The sequence below is a fragment of the Prionailurus bengalensis genome, chromosome X, assembly GCF_016509475.1.
Source record: "Prionailurus bengalensis isolate Pbe53 chromosome X, Fcat_Pben_1.1_paternal_pri, whole genome shotgun sequence".
NCBI classification, from domain to species: Eukaryota; Metazoa; Chordata; class Mammalia; order Carnivora; family Felidae; genus Prionailurus; species Prionailurus bengalensis.
Window position 1 is genome coordinate 41,828,811 of NC_057361.1, and position 22,295 is coordinate 41,851,105.

The following is a 22,295-nucleotide window of genomic DNA, read 5'->3' on the forward strand; positions in this document are numbered from 1 at the left end:
TATCTGATATGGTGTTAAATATACATGGAGAAAAGATTTAAGACAATTACATTTAAAAAGTGGGAAGGGTAAAGGAAGTAAGGTTTCTAGACCTCATTCAAAGTAGCAAATGCTGATACCAATAGATAAGTTACATTATCTACTGGTTACGGAAGGCAACCACTAAGAAATCTATACAAAGCTCCACACTCAAAACACTATAAATAAGTCAAGATGGAATCCTAAAACATCTTCAAGGACCCCACAGGAAAGTAAGAAAAGAGAAAGGAATAAGAAACAGAGAAAACAGGGGCGCCTGGGTGGCTCAGTCAGTTGAGCGTCCGACTTCGGCTCAGGTCATGATCTCACAATCTGTGAGTTCGAGCCCCTCGTCGGGCTCTGTGCTGACAGCTCAGAGCCTGGAGCCTGTTTCAGATTCTGTGTCTCCTTCTCTCTCTGACCCTCCCCCATTCATGCTCTGTCTCTCTCTGTCTCAAAAATAAATAAACGTTAAAAAAAAACAGAAACAGAGAAAACAAACAAAAAACACATTAGCATGGCAGACTTACACTCTAACATATCAATAATGATCTTAAATGTAAATGATCTAAGTTCATCAATTAAGACACATTGGCAGAGTGGATTAAAAACATGACCAAATACCATGCTAGAGGGGCACTTGGGTGGCTCAGTTAGTTAAGCTACCAACTCTTGGTTTCGGCTCAAATCATGATCTCATGGTTTGTGAGATCGAGACCCACGTCGGGCTCTGTGCTGACTGTTCGAAGCCTGCTTAGGATTCTCTCTCCTTCTCTTTCTGCCCTTCCCCCACTCACACTTATGCTCATGTGCTCTCTCTCAAAATAAATCAGTAAGAAAAACTTAAAAAAACAACAACAAATAACATGCTAGAATAAAGAACTCCCAAAAGTCAACAATAAAAAAAGCAAGCAATCCCATTAGAAAATGGGCAAAAGGTATGAAGAGACATTTCACTGAATGGGATATGCAGTGGCAAATAAGCCACGAGATGTTCAGCCCCATCGTCCATTAGGGAAATTAATACTGAAACCACAAAGAGCTATCACTGCACACCTGTCAGAATGGCTACGATCAAACACACAAGAAACAACAGGTGTTAGCGAGTACCTGGAGAAAGGGACCCCCTCCTGAACTGTTGGGCACGCAAACTGGTGCATCTACTGTGAAAAAGAGTATGGAGTTTCCTGAAAAAGTTAAAAACAGAACTACTCTACCATCCCGCAATCACACTACTGGGTATTTACCCCCAAAATACAAAAACACTGGGGCACCTGGGTGGCTCAGTCAGTTAGGTGTCCAACTTCGGCTCAGGTTATGATCTCACAGTTGGTGAGTTCGAGCCCCACGTCGGACCCTGTGCTGACGGCTAAGAGCCTGGAGCCCGCTTCGGATTCTGTGTCTCCCTCTCTCTCTCTGCCCCTCCCCTGCTCGTGCTCTCTCTGTCTTTTAAAACTGAATAAATGTCAAAAAAAGTTTTTTATTTTGTTTAATGTTTATTTATTTTTGAGAGAGAGAGGCAGTATGAGCGGGGGAGGGGCAGAGAGACAGGGGGACACACAGAATCCGAAGCAGGCTCCAGGCTCTGAGCTGTCAGCACAGAGCCCGACGAGGGGCTCAAACCCACGAACTGTGAGATCATGACCTGAGCTGAAGTCGGCCACTTAACCGACTGAGCCACCCAGGTGTGCCCCCCCCAATTTTTTTAATAACTCTTATAGACTAAAGATGAAGACAATGAAAGCCTTTTTCTCCCTTACCAACTTGGAAGTTTTGATGCCAAAATAGCATGTATTTCCAGGTGCTGTGGCTTCCCCCTATTCAATTAATGCCCTGGCATGGTTCTGGTTTGGGTGGTGATTAGTTTAATTGCTTCTTGTATGGCATTTTCTTCCTCTATGTCTCACTGCTTTTAAAACTGAAGATATTTGGGGTGCCTGGGTGGCTCAGTCGGTTGAGCTTCCGACTTCGGCTCAGGTCATGATCTCGCGGTCTGTGAGTTCGAGCCCCACGTCGGGCTCTATGCTGACAGCTCAGAGCCTGGAGCCTGTTTCAGATTCTGTGTCTCCCTCTCTATGACCCTCCCCCGTTCATGCTCTGTCTCTCTCTGTCTCAAAAATAAATAAACATTAAAAAAAACCTTATATTTAAAGGGTTCTGAGATTTTCCCTCGATTAAAAGTTTTCACTATTTTTTCTATATGCTATTTTTGACAAATTCCGATAAGTTTCAGATATTTCTAGGGTATCTAGTAGTTATTTGGAGAAAAAACAAAAATTCGTCATCTATCTTACTCCTTATGCCACAAGAAATTCCTTCTGGATAGAAGCTTTAAATGCTAAAAACAAAACAATACAATACAAACCCAGACAAACCTAAAAAAAAAAAAGACATTGGGAGTATTAAATTAAAACAAAGGCAAATATATGTTTTTAAAACTCAGGTTTGAATCCAGGTTCTTTTTTTTAAGTTTATTTATTTATTTTGAGAGAGAAAAAACACAAATGGGGGAGGGGCACAGAGAGAGGGAAAGAGAGAGAATCCCACTGTTAGCGCAGAGCCCCATGTGGGGCTCGAACTCACGAATCATGAAATCATGACCTGAGCCGAAGTCGGATGCTCAACCGACTGAGCCAGCCAGGCACCCCAAAGGTGAATATTTCTATAACTGACAAATCAGATGTCATGAAAGAAAAAGAACTGACAAATTAAGCCTCCTAAAAATATAATTGTGTATGCTTCTGAACATTTTGCTATTCTTATACCAGCATTTTTTTTTACCAGAAATGAGTTGAGTGAATGGTTATTGCTTTGCAATTTATTTTTATTCACTTGGCAATAAAATAATGGTGTCTTTCCAAAGTAGTGCCTTTGTTTTAATGGGTGTATAAGTATCTCATTATATTGAAATCGAGAATGTATTCTCTTTCATATTCTTCTCTTTTGTAAATGTCTTAACTGACTAGGTTATAGGAGAAGCAAAGAATAAGCCTACACCAATATTTATAATGCCTACAGATTCTTTTCAAAGGGTTTCAAAGCACCTAATCCAATGTTTTTTTTGTGACATCCTCTGTTCCAGTGTGTGACTGGACATAAGTGATTCTGGAAAAAAAATGCTGAGTCACAGGACATATAGTTTTTTTCACCACTCCCAGGTGGACATGAATCTTAATATTAAAAAAAACAATAGTAATTAAGATTCTGAAGACAATAAAGTTATGGATGTTGGAAAATTGAATCGTTTTTGATGAGGGAAACAAAGGCATTGTAGATTAAATTAAAATCTCCTCACAGCTTGCAGCCCACTGAGAGACACTGGAAATGTGCGGAGCGTGACCTTCCTAGAGGAACTCATGGCTGCCTTAGTGCCTTAATGTTTATATTTAACAACTAAAAGTAACTTTATCTTAACAGCTGAAAGCCTTGCATCAAAATTCCTTGGAGACTTGATCACTATTCCCCCTCCCTCCACAAACTTAAAAGTACACAATCAGTCACTCCTCACAACCGCAGTGCAGCTCTTTCTGCCCATGGGGTCCTGTCCCTGTGATATAATAAAATCACTTTTTGCACCAAAAATGGCTCAAGAATTCTTTCTTATCCATTTGCTCATGAACCCCACTTTAAATTTCGTCAGTTTTGCTTTCCAGAGCGATGATAAAGATGTGCCATTTTAATTATTAACTTTAAAAAATAGGGGCGCGTGGGTAGCTCAGTCAGTTGAGCGTCCAGCTCCTGATTTTGGCTCAGGTCTGGATCCCAGGGTTGTGGGTTCGAGCCTCTCGTCGGGCTCTGTACTGACAGCTCAGAGCCTGGAGCCTGCTTCGGATTCTGTGTGTGTCTCTCTCTCTGCCCCTCCCCTGCTTGCACTCTGTCTCTCTCACTCTCAAAAATAAATTAAAAACAACAACAACAAAATAAGAAAATTTCCCTTACACCCTCCGTGGCCTGTTTCCTTCCAGAAAATTCCGTGGACAGGATTTTGCACATAGCCCGGCAGAGGGCCCTGTGTTCCTGGCCACAATCAGGCTTATGTAGGAGACACTGCAGACCCAGTTAGGACGGAAATCAGGAATGAGGGCTTCTAACCTCCCACACTCCACCCACAGGGCTATCAGTTTCCATTCACAGCTGTTCAGGCATGTAATATAACAGCTTAGGAGAAATACATTCAAAAGGAATACATCACAATGGTAAAGGATGGTTATTACTGACGAGATAATGGCTGATTTTGCCACATTCTTTTATTTTCCTGATTTTAATGGTAGCACATGTATTTTGTTTTGAATATTCCACTTTCAAAAAGAAAATACAGAAGAAAGAAAAAACAAGAGAAAGGAAGTAAATATATGCTTATCAAAAAGATTCAAAACATTTAGACCCACTTTTTAAAAAACTTATTAAGAGCATTTTTAGAACAGTATAAAATAACCTAGGGGCACCTGGGTGGCTCAGTCGGCTTATTGTCTGACTTCGGCTCAGGTCATGATCTCGCACTCTGTGAGTTCTAGCCCCACATCAGGCTCTGTGATGACAGCTCAGAGCCTGGAGCCTGCTTCGCATTCTGTGTCTCCTTCTCTCTTTGTGCCCCTCCCCTGGCTCTGTCTCTCTCTCAAAAATAAATAAACATTAAAAAAAATTTTAAGTAACATGCATGAGAATGACCCATTTAACCTTTATCTAATTTGTCATTTTTATCCTTTCAGCAAAAAAAGTGGAAGAATCGACTTACGTGAAGAAGGCACGGATCACTTTTCCAGAAACAAATTTTATCTTGATTTCAAGGAGGAAAAAACTGTCTGTGATGACTTTCTGTCATTCAAGTATATTTTGAATTAAAGGGTCATTTGTGTGTTTATTCCACAAATATTGGGAGATTACTTTTATGTACCAGGCATTTTTCATTCCATAAACTTCCTCCCCACCCCCACCCCCAATAGGTTTTCCTGCCTAATCTAGATCACAAGCCCTTCTCATTAGGAAACTAGCATGGTTACTATTTTCATTCCGTCTGGTAGATCTTTGTCTCCCCAACCCCAGCTGTCACTTGGCTAAGGCCCCTTCTTTCCTTAGTTCTTCAAGTATTTTTCATGGAGAACTTCTCGTCCCCCCACCACAACTGGCTTCTGCCTGTGGGGCAGTCCCATCCTCAGGACCCCTGGATGGGCGCCTTCATCAGACTCTTCCAGACACCAGGTTTTCCGCTTAACTGTGGGGACCAGGAAGGAAGGCCAGGAAACCCCTGAGCCAAATCTGCTGACATGGAAGTCCCCTGTATGCAGAAGTGGACTGTACTTAAAGATTAAGTAGGTTTGTAAACATTCTCTAGTTTCAAGCCAGGGTATTTCCTCTTTCCCATCATATTTTATTTTACATTTTTAAATGTTTATTTCAAAATGATTTTATTTGTTTACTTTTAAATGTTTTATTTATTTTTGAGACAGACAGACAGACAGACAGAGTGCGAGCAGGGGAGGGGCAGAGAGGGAGACCGAGGATCTGAATGAATCAGGCTCTCCACTGAGAGCTGAGAGCCCGATGCAGGGCTCCAACTCACAATGAAATCATGACCTGAGCCGAAGTCGGAAGCTTAATCGACTGAGCCACCCAGGTGCCCCTACTCGGAAATGATTTTAAATTTACAGAAAACTTGCAAGAATAGTACATAGACACTTTTATGATGAATAGGATATTTTGTAGACTCAAACCCCTCCCAACCAGTTAATATTCGTTGATTACTCTTGCCTAAATTAAGAATGATTGAAAGCGGAGATTTTCTTTTTTAAAATGTGTATTTATTTATTTTGGGGAGAGAGAGCGTGAGAGAGCACACAAATAGGGGAGGGGCAGAGAGAGAGGGATACAGAGAATCTGAAGCGGGTTGTAGGCTCTGAGCTGTCAGCACAGAGCCTGACTCGGGGCTTGAACCCACAAGCTGTGAGATCATGACCTGAGCCGAAGTTGAATGCTTAACCAACTGAGCCACCCAGGCGCCCCTGAAAGTGGTGATTTTCTAACTCTATCAATTTTTTTTCTACATTTACTAATTGTATTCTACTGTAAGGCACCTGGTATAGATTAAAAAGTTTGCATCCTTCCAAAATTCCTATGTTGAAAATCTAATAACCAAGGTGACGGTGTTAGAAGGTGGGGCCTTTGGGAAGGGATTAGGTCATGATGATGGAGCCCTCATGAATGGGATACAAGCGACCCAGATAGCTCCCTCTCCCCTTCTACCAAGTGAAGACAGTGATAAGTTGGCAGTTTGCATCCTAGAAGGCCTTCACCAGAACCGCGCCATGCAGGCACCCTGATCTTAGACTTCCTGCCTCTAGAAGTGTGAGAAATAAATTTCTGTTGTTTCTAAGCCACCCGTTCTGTGGTATTTTGTAATCGCAGCCCAAACAAACTAACATAGCACCCTTATTTATCCATTTGTGCCTGTATGTTGTACATGTGTGTGTATGCACTTATTATGAGTACGGGTTCAAGGATTCTTATTAAAATGGTTATAATCTGTTACTAAGCATTTATTTTGATACTCAAATGATCCCATTTTTGGCCAGTGGAAGCCCCTGCAAGCTGGCTTTTGTGTCCTTTTGACATGTCTGCATCAGTGAGCACATCCTTACTTAATTGCACAAAAATGTGTTCCAAGTTCATGTGTTTTCCCTGCCCCAGTTCCTTCTAACGGGGAATAAAATTGAAAAACCAAGATTTGTCTGCATTTTAAAGTTTTTCATTTATGGTTTGTCAATTATAACTTACATTTTCCTTTTAACCGTTAATATTGAGTATTATTTTCCTTTTTAAAAATTTTTTTATTTTTGTAAGTTTATTTTTGAGAGAGAGAGAGAGAGCACAAGCAGGGGAGGGGCAGAGAGAGAGAGGGAGAGAGAGAATCCCAAGCAGGCTCCACACTGACAGTGCAGAGCCTGATGTGGGGCTCAAACCCATGAGCCATGAGGTTGTGACCTGATCCAAAATCAAGAGTTGGACGCTTAACCAACTGAGCCACTCAGGCACCCCAATATTGAGTATTTTTGAAGCAAATCATTTTAAATGTAAACACTTTTATTCCATTATCATTTTATTTATATTGTGACAGAGTATGTTAAAATCCTGTACACCTATTTCAGGGGTGCTGGGTGCCTCAGTCAGTTAAGCATCTGACCTCAGCTCAGGTCATGATCTCATGGTGAGATTGAGCCCTGCGTCGGGCTCTGTGCTGACAGCTCAGAGCCTGGAGCCTGCTTCAGATACTGTGTCTCCCTCTTTCTCTGCCCCTCCTCTGCTTGTGCTCTCTCTCTCTCTCTCAAAACTAAATAAACATTAAAAAAATTTTAAATCAACCCACCTATGTTGGTCCAAAGGTACACACTTTCAGTTATAAGATGAATAATTTCTGCGGATGTAACATACAGCATGCTGATTATGGTTAATAATACTGTATTATATACCTGAAATTTGCTAAAAGAATAAATCTGAAGTGTTCTCACTACAAAAAGATGACAATTATGGAAGGTGATGGATATGTCCAATAGCTTCATTGTGGTAATCATGTCATAATGTATAGGTATATCAAATCATTATATTGTACATTTTAAATATATATGATTTTTATGGTCAATTATACCTCAATAAAGCTAGAAAAAAATCCCCAACTCACCTAACGGTGGATACTCTGATGTGGCGTCTAGATGTTCCTTTAAGCAATAACTTGTGGCCCCAGCTGCTGGGAGCGCTGGGAGCATAATCTTTAGCCACCAGCCCTTGCAAGGGTGGCCACAGTTGCAGAGGGACACCTAGCACGAGGCCATGCTCTCTCTCGGTCCACACCCAGTCACTGACTGATGAGGAGGTAGAAAGGCCTGGCTATCTTCAGCCCAGCTCTGGAAATCTCTGATTGGCCACCCTCCATCCAGAGCTTTCCTACATGATCAGCCAAGGCTGTCCAAGGGACTGCACATAACATCTCGACTTGCCCTTTTGTCCAATCTGGCCTCTCCCCCATTGCTTCCATGTGCACTGATGCCAAGAACATTCCCGAATAAACAGTCTGAACACTAAACTCCATTGCAGGGCCTTCGTATTAGAAAACCCGATCTGCAACATCACCTTTCTACCTTGTAGCCTACGCTGTCAGATTTTAAAGGAAATGACCAACATTGTGACTATCTGGTCAGATGGATGAGTCTTTGGCTGTAAGGTATATGGTTTCAACAAACTTCTGTGTATGATATAGTTAATATTATGTGTCTAGATTGCACCTCAAGCTGCAAAGCTTCAGCCTACTGTGAAATGTGTGCCTTTTGAACGAAGATGTAAATGGAAAAAAATCCGTTAACCCAGTTTAGATTTTTATTAGTATGTACAAATCCTAAGCCACAGAGACTCTTGGATTCAACATGAAAATCTGTCTCCTAATTGTGAAAAAAAAATTACTGCTCTAGAAATGTAAGGATTTTATCTGAATTAAAACTTCATATTGAGGGGCACCTGGCTGTCTCAGTCGGTAGAGCATGTGACTCTTGATATCAGGGTTGTGAGTTCGAGCCCCACGTTGAGTGTAGAGATGACTTAAAATCCTTAAGCAATAACCCTCATATTAATGATAAAAATGTCTTTCACCATCCTGGCCTTTTTTGTGTCTTTTTCTAAAAGAAAAAGCGTGAGTGGGGGAGGGGCAGAGAAAGAGGGAGATCGAATTGGAAGCAAGCTCCAGGCTGAGTTGTCAGCACAGAGCCTGATGTGGGGCTTGTGGTCGCGAACCGCGAGATCATGACCTGAGCCGAAGTCAGGTGCTTAACCGACTGAGCCTCCCAGGTGCCCCTTGTTTTTTTTTCTTTTGTGTCACATAAAACTTACAATTAATCTGAATAGAAACATTTTGGGGCTCCTGGGTGGCTCAGTCGGTTTAGCATCCAACTTAGGCTCAGGTCATGATCTTGCTGTTCAAGAGTTTGAGCCCCGCATCTGGCCCTGTGCTGACAGCTCAGAGCCTGGAGCCTGCTTCCGATTCTGTGTCTCCCTCTCTTGCCGCCCCTCCCCTGCTCACGCTCTATCTCTCTCTCTCTCTGAAAAATAAAGAAACATTAAAAAAATTTTGTTTTAATCTGAATAGAAACATTTTATATCAGAATAAAATATTTGCATCTTCTTGAAATGTAATTTTAGTACAATACAAATTCAATATAAATGATACGTATTTAGTGCAATATAAATATGTATTAAAAAATATAAATTTGGGGGTGCTTGGTTGGCTCAGCCGGTTAAGCATCTTACTCACGACCTCACAGTTTGTGAGTTCGAGCCCCGTGTTGGGTTCTACGCTGACAGTGCAGAGCCTGCTTGGGACTCTTTTTCTGCCTCTCTCTCTGCCTCTGTTTCTCTCTCTCTCTCTAAAATAAACAAACATTTAAAAAATATATATATACATATATTTATAAATTTTTAGTACAAGTCTCTGTTGAAATCTTTCAATAATGCCACTAGAGGGCCTACATTGTAGGAAACACTTGGTACCATAAAGGTTGCTAGGTTTAGCAATTGCTGGTTTTGAGAGCTTTAACAGCTTTTTAAAAAATATTTTATTTTTATTTCTTTATTCAAAAAAGTTTTAAATGTTTATTCATTTTTGAGAGACAGAGAGAACACAGCGTGAGCTGGGTCAAGGCAGAGAGAGAGGGAGACACAGAATCCGAAACAGGCTCCAGGCTCTGAGCGGTCAGCACAGAGCCCGATGGGGGGCTCGAAGTCACTAACTGCGAGATCATGACCTGAGCCGAAGTTGGATGCTTAACCGACTGAGCCACCCTAATATTTAATTTTTTTTTAATTTTTATTACTTTTTTATTTTGAGAGAGAGAGAGAGAACAAGAGGGGAAGGGGCAGAGAGAGAGGGAGAGAGAATCCCAAGCAGGCTCCTGTCAGTGTGAATCCTGATGTGGGGCTCAAACCCACAAACTGTGAGATCATGACCTGAGCCAAAACCAAGAGTCAGACGCTTAACTGACTGAGCCACCCAGGCACCCCAACAGCTTTAAAATAGAAAATAACTAGAGTGAAGAAAGCGAGGAAGTGAGGGAGAGATGTAGAAAGGCAGACCGTGACAATGAAGCATGAGGCGATGATGGGTTACAGGAAGGATCTTAAATGTCCTAGGGCCTAACTGTCCCCATATTGCTCTTCAGAATTACGAAGTGCCATTTCCCATGGGAACTCAAAATTCTTCTTTCTTTTTTCTTTTTTTTTAGTGAGAATATCAATGATCTTTATTTCTCTCTTGTACTTTATTATACTTTCTGAATTTTTCTTTTAAAAAAATTTTTTTATGTTTATTTATTTTTGACAGAGAGAGAGAGAGAAAGAGAGACAGAGCATGAGCGGGGGAGGGTCAGAGAGAGGGAGACACAGAATCTGAAACAGTCTCCAGGCTCTGAGCTGTCAGCACAGAGCCCCACGCAGGGCTCAAACTCACAGACCAAGAGATCATGACCTGAGTCGAAATTGGACGCTCAACCGACTGAGCCACCCAGGTGCCCCTGAATTTTTCTAACAGTACATTTAAGAAAGTCTTTTTAATGTTTATTTTATTGTTATTTTTAATGTTTACTTACTGATTTTGAGAGAGAGAGAGCGGGGGAGGGGCAGAGAGAGGGAGAGAAAGAATCCCAAGCAGGCTCCCTGTTGTCAGCATGGAGCACGACACAGAGCTCAGACCCATGAACCATGTAATCATGACCTGAGCCAAAACCAAGAGTTGGATGCCTAACTGAGTGAATCACCCAGGCGCCCCTATTTTTTTTTTTTTTTGATAGAGGGAGAGAGTGTATGTGGATGCTTGTGCACGCACGCAGGCAAGAGCAGAGGAGGGGCAGAGAGAGAGGGAGAGAGAATCCCAGTCAGAGAGAGATAGCCCCACCACAGGGGGACTCAATCATATGAAGAGATCATGACCTGAACTGAAATCAAGAGTCCATGGCCAGGGGCACCTGGGTGGCTCTGTTGGTTGAACGGTTGAACGTCTGACTTCGGTTCAGATCATGATCTTCCAGTGCTTGAGTTCGAGTCCCACGTCGAGCTCTGTGCTGACAGCCCAAAGCCTGGAGCCTGCTTTGGATTCTGTGTCTCCCTCTCTCTCTGCCTCTCCCCTGTTCATGCTGTCTCTCTCTCTCTCTTTCTCAAAAATAAATAAATGTTAGTAAATTTTTTTTAATTAAAAAAAAGTCCATGGCTTAACCAACTGAACCATCCAGACACCTCTATTTTTTATAACTTTTTATTTTAATTACAGTGTAGTTAACATACGGTGTTATGAGTTTCAAGTGTACAATATAGTGATTCAACACTTCCATACATCACCTAGTGCTCGTCACAACTGCACTCTTTAATCCCAATCACCTATTTAACCCATCCCCCCACCCACCTCCCCTCTGGTAACCATCAGTTTGTTCTCTATAGTTAAAAGTCTGTTTCCTGGTTTGTCTTTCTCTCTCTCTTTCTTTTCCCTTTGCTCATTTGTTTTGTTTCTTAAATTCCACATATGAGTAAAATCACATGTATTTGTCTTTCTCTGCCTTATTTCTCTTAGCCTTATACTGTCTAGCTCCGTCCATGTTGTTGCAAATGGCAAGATCTCATTCTTTTTTATGGCTGAATAGTATTCCGTTATATATATATATATATATATATATATATATATACACACACACCACCTCTTTATCCATTTATCAGTTGACAGATGCTTGGGCTGCTTCTATATCTGGGCTATTATAAATAATGGTGCTATAAACATTGGGATGCGTGTATCCCTTTGAATTAGTGTTTTTGTATTCTTTGGGTAAATACCTAGTAGTTCGATCATAGGGCAGTTCTACTTTTAACATTTTGAGGAACCTCCATACTGTGTTCCTCAGTGGCTGCACCAGTTTGCATTCCCACCAACAGTGCATGAGTGGGGAAGTCAAACTTTGAAAGAGAAAATGTTAAGAGAAACATCCTTCTGTGGCATTCTCAAGACCTTAGGCACCATATGTTTTTAGCATCAATTAAAATTCTTCTAATGTTAGAGCACCTGGGCGGCTCAGTCAGTTAAGCATCCAACTTCAGCTCAGGTCATGATCTCACAGTTTGTGAGTTCGAGCCCCGCGTCGGGCTCTGTGCTGACAGCTCAGAGCCTGGAGCCTGCTTCGGATTCTGTGTCTCCCTCTCTCTCTGCCTCTCCCCACCCTTTCAAAAATAAATAAACATTTAAAAAATAATAAAATAAAATTATTCTAATGTTACAATACAAATTACACCGTTAAGAGCAATACTGGGCATAAAGGAGTAGACATGGGCTTAGAGACCTAGGCTGGGCCCTGCTGAGAAAGGCATGTCTAGGTCTCCTCATTCTGTCCCTGGCAAGTTCAGCTTCCTCATCTGTGGGACCAAGGAAGGAAGGAAAGGGGTGTGATTTTCTCACTCCTCTTTGCCAGCCTCTGCCTGGACTGGTCTCAAGTTTGGACATCTCACTACATTAATGCTACAAGACACCTCTTTTCCTTCTCTGTTGGAAAAGGGTGCCCATGAGAGAGAATGAGATTTAGACTAGAAAAATAGGCATCAGCTATACAATTGTAAAGATTTTCAAATGAGTGTGCATTTTTTTTATATTGTATTTATTTTTGAGAGAGCACAAGCTGGGGAAAGGGCAGAGAGAGAGGGACAGAGGATCTGTGAGCCCGATGTGGGGCTTGAACTCACGAACTGTGAGATGATGACCTGAGCCAATGTCAGGTGCTCAACTGACTGAGCCACTCAGGTGCCCCTAAATGAGTATGCATTTGTGAGCACCAAAAATTTGTTGGGTTTTTTTTTAGCGATTTCCTGAAAGAACCACTGATAAAAAGGCATTTTGTCTAGTTTCCTTCTGTGTCTTTTGATAATATCATCTTTGCTCGTGTAGTTATTGAGAACATGAATCTGAAACAGAAATGTGTAATCTAAAGGAAAGAGATGTTCCCAGATCCCCATTCGTGGATGAGAAATATGGTGTATCAGTCTTTTGGAGCTGCCATAACAAAATACCACAGACTGAGTGGCTTACACAACAGAAATTTATCTCTCACAGTTATGGAGGCTGGAAGTCCAAGATCAAGGTGCTATCAAGGTAGGTTTCATTTTGAGACCTCTTCTCTTGGCTTGTAGGTGGCAGCCATCTCATTGTGGGCTCACATGACCTCTTCTTTGTGAAGGAGGAGAGAAGGAAGCTGGAAAGGAGGGAGGGAGAGGGAGAAGAGTGGGGTGGTGGGGAGAGGGGGAGAGAGAGAGAGAGAGAGAGAGAGAGGATGAGTGAATGAGTACTTTCTGGTGTTTCTTCCTATCAGAACACTAATCCATCAGGTCAGGACCCAACTCTTATGACCTAATTTAACCTTAATTAGTCCGTTAGAGACCCCATCTCTAAATACAGCCACACTGGGGGTTACAGTTTCAACACATAAATTTAAAAAAAAATTTTTTTTCAACGTTTATTTATTTTTGGGACAGAGAGAGACAGAGCATGAACGGGGGAGGGGCAGAGAGAGAGGGAGACACAGAATCGGAAACAGGCTCCAGGCTCTGAGCCATCAGCCCAGAGCCTGACGCAGGGCTCGAACTCACGGACCGCGAGATCGTGACCTGGCTGAAGTCGGACGCTTAACCGACTGCGCCACCCAGGCGCCCCTCAACACATAAATTTTGAGGGGACACAACATTCAGTCCATAACATACAGCAAAGATGCCTTCATTCTCTTCTGTAAATAAGTTGAATGTAATAGAGGTGCTTGTTCTCTCTCTCTCTTTTTAAATGTTTATTTATTTTTTTTTGAGAGAGACAGAGTGTGAGCAGGGGAGGGGCAGAGAGAGAAGGAGACACAGAATCTGAAGCAGGCTTCAAGCTGCCAGCCCAGAGCCCGATGTGGGCCTCGAACCCACAAGGAACCGTGACATCATGACCTGAGCCAACGTCAGATGCTTAACCAACTGAGCCACCCAGGTGCCCCTAGATATTCTTGTTCCCTATAAATATATTGGTAAATCTCTTTAAATATTAAAGCCGATGATGGAATACTCCACAATATGGGAAAAAGGTTTCAGAAGGTTCACACAATATTCATTCTACACCTAAAGATTTCGATTTCCTATAAAACAGCTGACAGGCAGAAAGATTTTATTTTTAAGTAATCTCTGTATCTAACGTCTGGCTTGAACTCACAACCCCGAGATCAAAAGTCACGCACTCTACTGACTGAGACAGCCAGGTGCCCCTAGGCTGTTTCTATGTCAAGCCCTTAGCTGTGCACTCAGAATTAAATCCAGGGATGACAGACAGGTCTTCTCAAGAGAAAGGATGTTCTCTGTACAGAAACTATTGCCAGTGTGTGTGTTGGGGTGGGGGGACACAGTTTCAGGGAAACAGCAGCTTTTACAGAGGCTCTGGCCAGAGTTATATCATTGTTTTGGGAAAAGCACTCAAGTCCTTGGTTTGGGGGATTGTGTGGAGTCATTAAGAAAAGGAGCAGACACTTCTATTTCCAACCAAGATGAAGTAACAGGGAATAAATATAACCTCCCATCTGAAAGAACCAAAAAATCCCAGACAATATAAATAAAACAATGGTTTTTAAGATACTGGACATCACGCAATGAAGGACAGTAATCCCTGAGAAACAGGAAATAAACAAGGACAGCTCTGTGATTGCTCCTGGCTTACTGTCTTAAGAGTTTCCAGACCCAGTAAAAGGCCAGGGAATGAGATAGAGACCAGTGGGCTCCTTGAGTTGAGGGATCTCCTGGTTGTGACAGTATACTATAATTTTGCAAGATGTTTCCATTGGGGGAAATTTTTAAAAGGGAACACGGATCTCTCTGTATTATTTCTCACAATTGCATTTGAATCTACCATTATCTTAAAATGAAAAGCTTAAAAAAAAACTTAACTTTAAAAGTAGGAGAAATAGGGGCACCTGGGTGGTTCAGTTGGTTAAGCGTCTGACTCTTGCTACCAGCTCAGATCATAATCTCACAGTTCGTGGGTTCGAGCCCTGTGTTGGGCTCTGCACTGATAGTGTGGAGTCGGCTTGCAATTCTCTGTCTCCCTCTCTCTTTCTGCCGTTCCCAAACTTGTACTCTCTCTCTCTCTCAAATAAACATTAAAAAAAATAGGATCTGAAAGCATTAAAAAGTTGCTTTCAGATATACAAAAGCTGGAAGAATTCATCACGAACAGACCTTCAGTACAAGAAATGTTAAAGGATGGATGTCCTTCAGACAGAAGGCAAATGATACCAGATAGAAATCAGGACCCACACAAAGGAATGAAGAGCCCTGGAAGTGATAACTATATAGGTAAATAAACAAGATTTTGCATAGGTAAATCTCTTTAAAATGTTCCTTTAAGCTTTTTAAATTTTTTTTAGCATTTATTTACTTTCGAGAGACAGAGAGACAGAGTGCAAGTGGGGGAGGGGCAGAGAGAGAGGGAGATACAGAATCCGAAGCAGGCTTCAGGCTCTGAGCTGTCAGCACAGAGTCCAACACGGGGCTCAAACCCACAAACCGTGAGATCATGACCTAAGCCGAAGTCAGATGCCTAACCTACTGAGCAACCCAGGTGCCCCTCCTTTAATCTCTTTACAAGATAATTGCCTGTTTAAAAATAATCATGATAACATGTTCTGGGGTTTATAACATAGGTAAAAATATAATGCATGACAAGAGCATAAATCTCAAGAGGGGAGAAAGAGAGGTATACTGTGTGAGGTTCTTGTACTATATATGAAGTGGTATATTGTCACTCAGAGGTAGATTATGATAAGTTAAAGGTTTATTATAGAGCCTAAAGCAATCACTAAAATAACAGAGTTACAGCTCAGAGGTCCACAAAAGAGATAACATAGAATAATCATAACAATACTCAAGCCAAAAGATGGCAGGAGAAAAGAGAAAAAAAGGCACAAAGAACAGATAGAACAAACAGAAAATAAATAGCAAGATGATAGATTTGAACCGGACCAGGGCAATAATCACACTGAATATAAATGGCCTAAACACCCAAATTAAAGGGCACAGATTGCCAGATTAGATGAAAAGACAAGACACTACTGTATGCTTCCTACAAGAAACACACTTTAAATATAAAACCAGAAACAGGTTAAAAGTAAAAGAATGGAAACATATACACTGTGCTAACACTAGTGAAAAGAAAGCTAGAGTGACTATCTAAAAATCTCACAGTGTAGATTCCAGAGCAAAGGACATACCACAGCAAAGGTCATTTCATAATGATAAAGTAGCCAAGTAAACAAGAGAACATAACACTCCTAAACATTCATTCACCTAATAACTGTGGATCAAAATACACGAAACCAAAACTTGTCTAACCACAAGGAAAATCGGAAATTTCAATACCCCGCTTTCGAAAGCTGATAGAACAGATAGGCAGAAAATCAGCAATGATATAGTAGATGTGAACAACACTGTATGGTCAGCACAGGCTGCCAAACAAAATACCACAGACTGGGTGACTTAACAGAAATTTCTTTTCTCACAGTTCTGGAGACTGGAAGTCCAAGATCAAGGTGTTGGCAGAGTTGACTTCGCCTGTGGCTTCTCTCCTTGGCTTGTGGATGGCTGCCTTATCGCCATGTCCTCACTCTGCCTTTTTTTCTTTGTGTGGTCATTCTGTGGTATCTCTTCCTCTTCTTACAAGGACATTGGTCTTTTTGGATTACGGCCCCACCCTTATGGACTCATTGAACCTTAATGACCTCTTTAAAGGCCCTATAGGCAAATATAGTCACATTGGTGGTTAGGGCTTCTCCATAGGATTTGGGAGGGACTATGATTCAGTTTGTAATAACACTACTAACCAATTTGACCTGGTTTACCTTTATAGTCCAGCCAACAACAGAAGAATACACATTCCTCTCAAATGTAGATTACATTACCAATGTATAGAACATATTTTGGGCCATAAAACAAGAATTAGAGTCGTACAAAGTATACTCCCTGACCAAAATGAAATTGAATTAGAAACCAATAACAGGTGAATCCCCTATCATAGCCAGAGACTTCAACAACCCTCTCTCAGAAATGAACAGATCCAGTGGACAGAGACCAGTAACAGAAAGATCCTTGGAAAATCCCCAAATATCTGGAAACAAACTAGCACACTTCTAAATAGATGCAAAAATTCTAAACAAAATTTTGGCAAATCAAATTCTATAATACATTAAAATGATAATACATTATAACCAAGTGGGGTTTATCCCAGAAATGTAGAATTGGATTAGCATTTCAAAATCAATTAATGGGGGCACCTGGGTGGCTCAGTTGGTTAAGCAATCAGCTCTTAATTTTGGCTCCGGTCGTGATCCCCCGGTTCTTGAGTTCCCCCTGCATGGGGCTTTGTGCTGAACTTGGAGCCTGGTTGGCATTATCTGTCTCCCTCTCTCTCTGCCCCTCCCCCACTCATGCCTTTTCTCTCTCTCTCAAAATAAATATTACACATTTAAAAAAAAAGACAGTCAATGGAATTCATCACAATAATGACAATAACAAACTAAAAGAGAAAACCATATGGTCATCTAAACAGATGCAGAAAATCATTTCACAAAATTAACACCCATTTTGATAAAAACTCTCAGAAAATTAGGATAAAAGGGAACTTTATCAACCTTCTGAAGGGTACCTTCTTTTATTTGTTTGTTTGTTTGTTTATTTATTTATTTATTTATTTATTTATTTTTGAGAGAGTGAGGGGGAGAAAGAGACAGAGAATTCCTCTGAGGTGCAGAGAGAGAGGGAGAGAGAATGCAGAGGCCAGGGCAGGCTCAAGCTCACCCAAAGTGGGGCTCGAGCTCACCAACAGTGAGATCATGACCTGAGACAAAGTCGGATGCTCAATGAACTGAACCACCCAGGTACCCCCTAATGGGTATCTTCGAAAAGGAAAAGAAAAGAAGGAAAGGAGTAGACCATAGCACTGGTGGAGTTGGTTACTTACAGGCCCCCAGAATGGCTACACCATCTGTCAGTGCTGGGACAGAGCCTTCTGAAATGAAACTAGCCTCCAGGGCATCTGAGTGACTTCAACTCTTGATTTCAGCTCAGGTCACCATCTCACAGTTTGTGAGCTCGGACTCTGTGCTGACAGCTGTGGAGCCTGCTTGGGATTCTTGCTCTCCCTCTCTCTCTCTCTTTGCTCCTCCCATTCACTCTCTCTCTCTGCCCCTCCCGTGCTCATGGATTCTCTCTCTCTCTCTCTCTCTCTCATGCACTTGCACAAAATAAATCAATAAACATTGGGAAAAAAAGAAACTAGCCTTCATATTGGATTCTTTGGAATGTATGTTTAATCTGTTGTTCTCCTGGCAGCGTCCTTGAACTTGGGTCATACAAATTCTGCCAAGGGACAAAGATCTTTGCTTTAATACTTTAATACTATCAGTGATGATGATAGTGATAACTGGAATAGCTAGTAATTACTGCTTAGTCATTATATATTGGGCACTGTGTAAAGTTTGATATAGATTAGTTCACAAAGTCTTACAACCTTATGACAGAAGCACTTAAAAAATATTAACGATAAGGCTGAGACACATGGTGAGAGGAAACAGCTTGTCCAAGGTCACACAGACACATAGCAGGACATGGGGATACTCTCACACTCTAACTAGACAAGTGGTTAAGTCCTAAGGCATTCTAGGTAATTCTAGAATTGATTTTCTCAGACCACATGACCATACATAATATTTACATAGGTGGCATAAAAACTATGAGGAATTCTTTTATATTTACAAAGGGCTATATATAATATGCATATTGTATCAAGAATGATATAGTAAAGGGGTGCTTGGGTGGCTTGGTCGGTTGGGTGGCTGACTTCGGCTCAGATCAGGATCTCACAGCTCATGGGTTCAAACCCTGCATCGGGCTCTGTGCTGACAGCTCAGAGCCTGGAGTCTGCTTGGAATTGTGTCTCTCTCTCTCTGCTCCTCCCCCACTCATGCTCTGTCTCTCTCTCCTTCAAAAATAAATAAAAACGTTTTAAAAAATTAAAAGAAAATGTTTATTTATAAAGACAAAGAGACAGAGTGTGAGTGGGGAAGGGGCAGAGAGGGAGGGAGACAGAATCCAAAGCAGGCTCCAGACTCAGAACTGTCAGTACAGAGCCCGATGCAGGGCTCCAACTAATGAACCCCAAGGTCATGACCTGAGCTGAAGTCAGATGCCCAGCTGACCAGACCATCCAGGCGCCCCTACAATAGTTTTATAAATTGACTAGAAATTTATTAAATATGTGTGACATAAACCAACAGGTATTAAGCTTTTCTTCCCCCCACCTGTGATAGGCCTGTTAAGTCAGTGTATATGGGCTTGAAATAAATGTGTTAACCTTGAGCAAATTTTTAGCAGATGTGTTTGTGATGAAATCCAAAGTAAACACTTCAGAATCACTTCCTTTGGGGAAATTACTTTTGTTTGTTTGTTCAGTTAATTAATTAAAAATTTAAAAATAATTGCTGACCATATTAAATTGTGATCCATACCAAGGAGGGCCAGAGGTGTATGTCACTGCCCATGACATGTGAAGGTGGTTCCATTGCTCAGTTTGTAGGCTTATATTGATCCTTTTACCTGACCTAAATATTTTCATACCTGAGTTTTGTTTTATTTCTAAGAAACAAGCACACTCAACAAAGGATTTCCTCATCAGAGTAAAATTTTAATAACAATTACAGGACTGTTACTTGGTTTAATTATTTTTTCCCCTTTATCGTGAAATAATTGACTATTTTTTTCCTCATCTGATCCTTGGATTTGGAGATAGAAAATATGCAAACTTGCACGTTTGTTTAATTTTATGAAAACATGGAAATGTCATACGTAGCACATCATGAACTTAAATGCTTTAAAATAAAGAATCTTGTGTTGGTTTAACGGTGTGTTTTTCATCAATTTGGATCATAGGGATAGCAAATTCAAATCACTGCTCAATGCATTTTGTTAGGAAAGACTTTTTAATAAGGAAAATCCATGTTAAAATACTGTTTTGGTTCCCATGTGAATTTCCCACACTTCTTACCCCTGGGTTGTATATTAAAAATCTCTTCAAGGAATGTTCAGAAGTGGAAACTTCCACACTCTGCTTTAGATAGAACGATTACAGCCACATTGCCCCTAATTTGAAAGTAACATTAAGTTGCGGGTTTGCAGCTAGGGACTAGCTCGCATCACCTCCCATTGGCTGGGATGGCCCAAAGCCCACCCCCTGTGAGTAGCTATTGGTTTGCCAGTGGCTCCTCAGCGTCTGGAAGTCCCCGGTCTTCTTGCTCCTAAACGCCAGGGTTGAGGTAGAGTCTATCAATGCTCGCGGCATCCCCAAACCCTGCCTCCACTGCATTGCCATTGGCAGATCTCGACGCCTGGGGCCAGGAGCGCAGAGTGGGTCCTTGCAGACCGCCCGTGGCCCAGCAGAGCCGAGGGTTGAAGGTCCTGAGTTAGGCTTGTGGGGCGCCCTGCTAAGTCTTGGACCTCAGTGAAATGTGTATGCACAGTCTTCTCTTCCAAAATGTGTAGCTGAGAGGGAGGCATTGCTATTGGGTCCCAGAGGTGGCATTTAACAGGTGGCGGCTGCGGGGGGGGGGGGGTAGGGGGCAAGGGTGTTGGCGTTGGGAAATGTGAGTGGCAGGTTCTAGAGTGGGCTTCAGGCATGCAGGACTGCTGGGGTGGATCCAAGATTCCTTAAGGAGGTGTCCTTGGCCTGCACCCTGTTCAGCAGTTTTTTTTTTAATCAAACTTGAATTCCTGGACTGAGCTCTTCTCAGTCCCTCCAGTTAGAGCAGCATGAACCTCAGTTTGCTTAGCTGGAAAATGGGTAGCATTACAACCGCAGTTGGTGAGCCCTTAAGATTTTAGATATTTTTTAGACACATGTCTAAGAATTTAAAATCAACAGTAATGAAAACCAACAACCACTTTAGAATCTTTTAAAAATTTCTAGGTGGGTAATTTTGAGGGAAATGTCAGAAAACCATAACCGGCTAGCTCAGCTTTTAATTTTTGTTTTAATACATGGTGCTTCGGATGGTTTTTTTTTTATTTAAAAACAATTGTTAATGTTTATTTATTTCTGAGAGAGAAAGAATGAGCAGGGGAGGGGCAGAGAGAGAGGGAGACACAGAATCCGATGCAGGCTCCAGCCTCTGAGCTGTCAGCACAGAGCCCAACGCGGGGTTCGAACCCACGAAATGTGAGATCATGACCTGAGCCAGTTAGACACTTAACCGACTGAGTCACCCAGGTGCCCCTCTGATGGTTTTAATACGGTGATGATGGTGGATGTTAAAAACCCAAATCACTTTAAAGGCCTTCATGGCTTGTCAGGTACTTGGCTGAAGTCATACCAGTTGGGACCGGTTTGAAGTGAATGAAGTCCTTGGGAGAGGAAGGATTGCCCTTCCACTATCCACCCCTTCCCCCTCCCCCCGCCCCCACCTGGCACGTGTGCAGTGAGTTTATGGCAGCAGGATTTTGTTCATTTTTTTGCAAACCTTGTGCAACACAGCCAGAAGTCTGTCTTCAAATACTGCCTAGAAATAAAAAATTTTAAACAAATAAAATAATATGTAATTGAATAATATTTAAGTTAATTGAAATTTAAAATGTATTCCCCCAACTGCTCAAATTGTTTTTAGTTGGAGTGAGTGTTTGGAGCCCTTCACTTGAGCTCCTACAGTTGTTCCTGACCTCATGTGGCTCTGAGGTGGCCGCCAGGGCTCTTGCACTGAGAAATGGAGATTTGGGGTCCAGGGATTCAATTTTGGAAAGATGAATTAAAAAATGTTTTCTCTAACCAATAAGAATTTGTAAGAAATCAAGATGTTTGGAACTATGTTTGAAGCCATTGTTTTGCCATGCATTTTTATGAAGTATATTTTACGCACAATAAAATGTCCCCAGTTTCAGTATAGAGTTCAATGAGTTTTAACAAATGCGTACTGAATAGTCCAGTCACCTCCCAAAGTTCCTTCATGCCCTTCCCAGTTATTCTCCCCCATACAACTAGCCTGAATTCCCTCATTATAGATTAGTTTCACCTTAGAATTTCTTACAAATGGAGTAACAAACAGTATTTCTCCTTCGAGTCTGGATTCTTTCGCTCAACCCTATGTCTATGAGATTCCCTTTCATTGCTGAGTAGTATTCCACGATCCCATTGTTGTGTTTCTTGTCAATTCTTC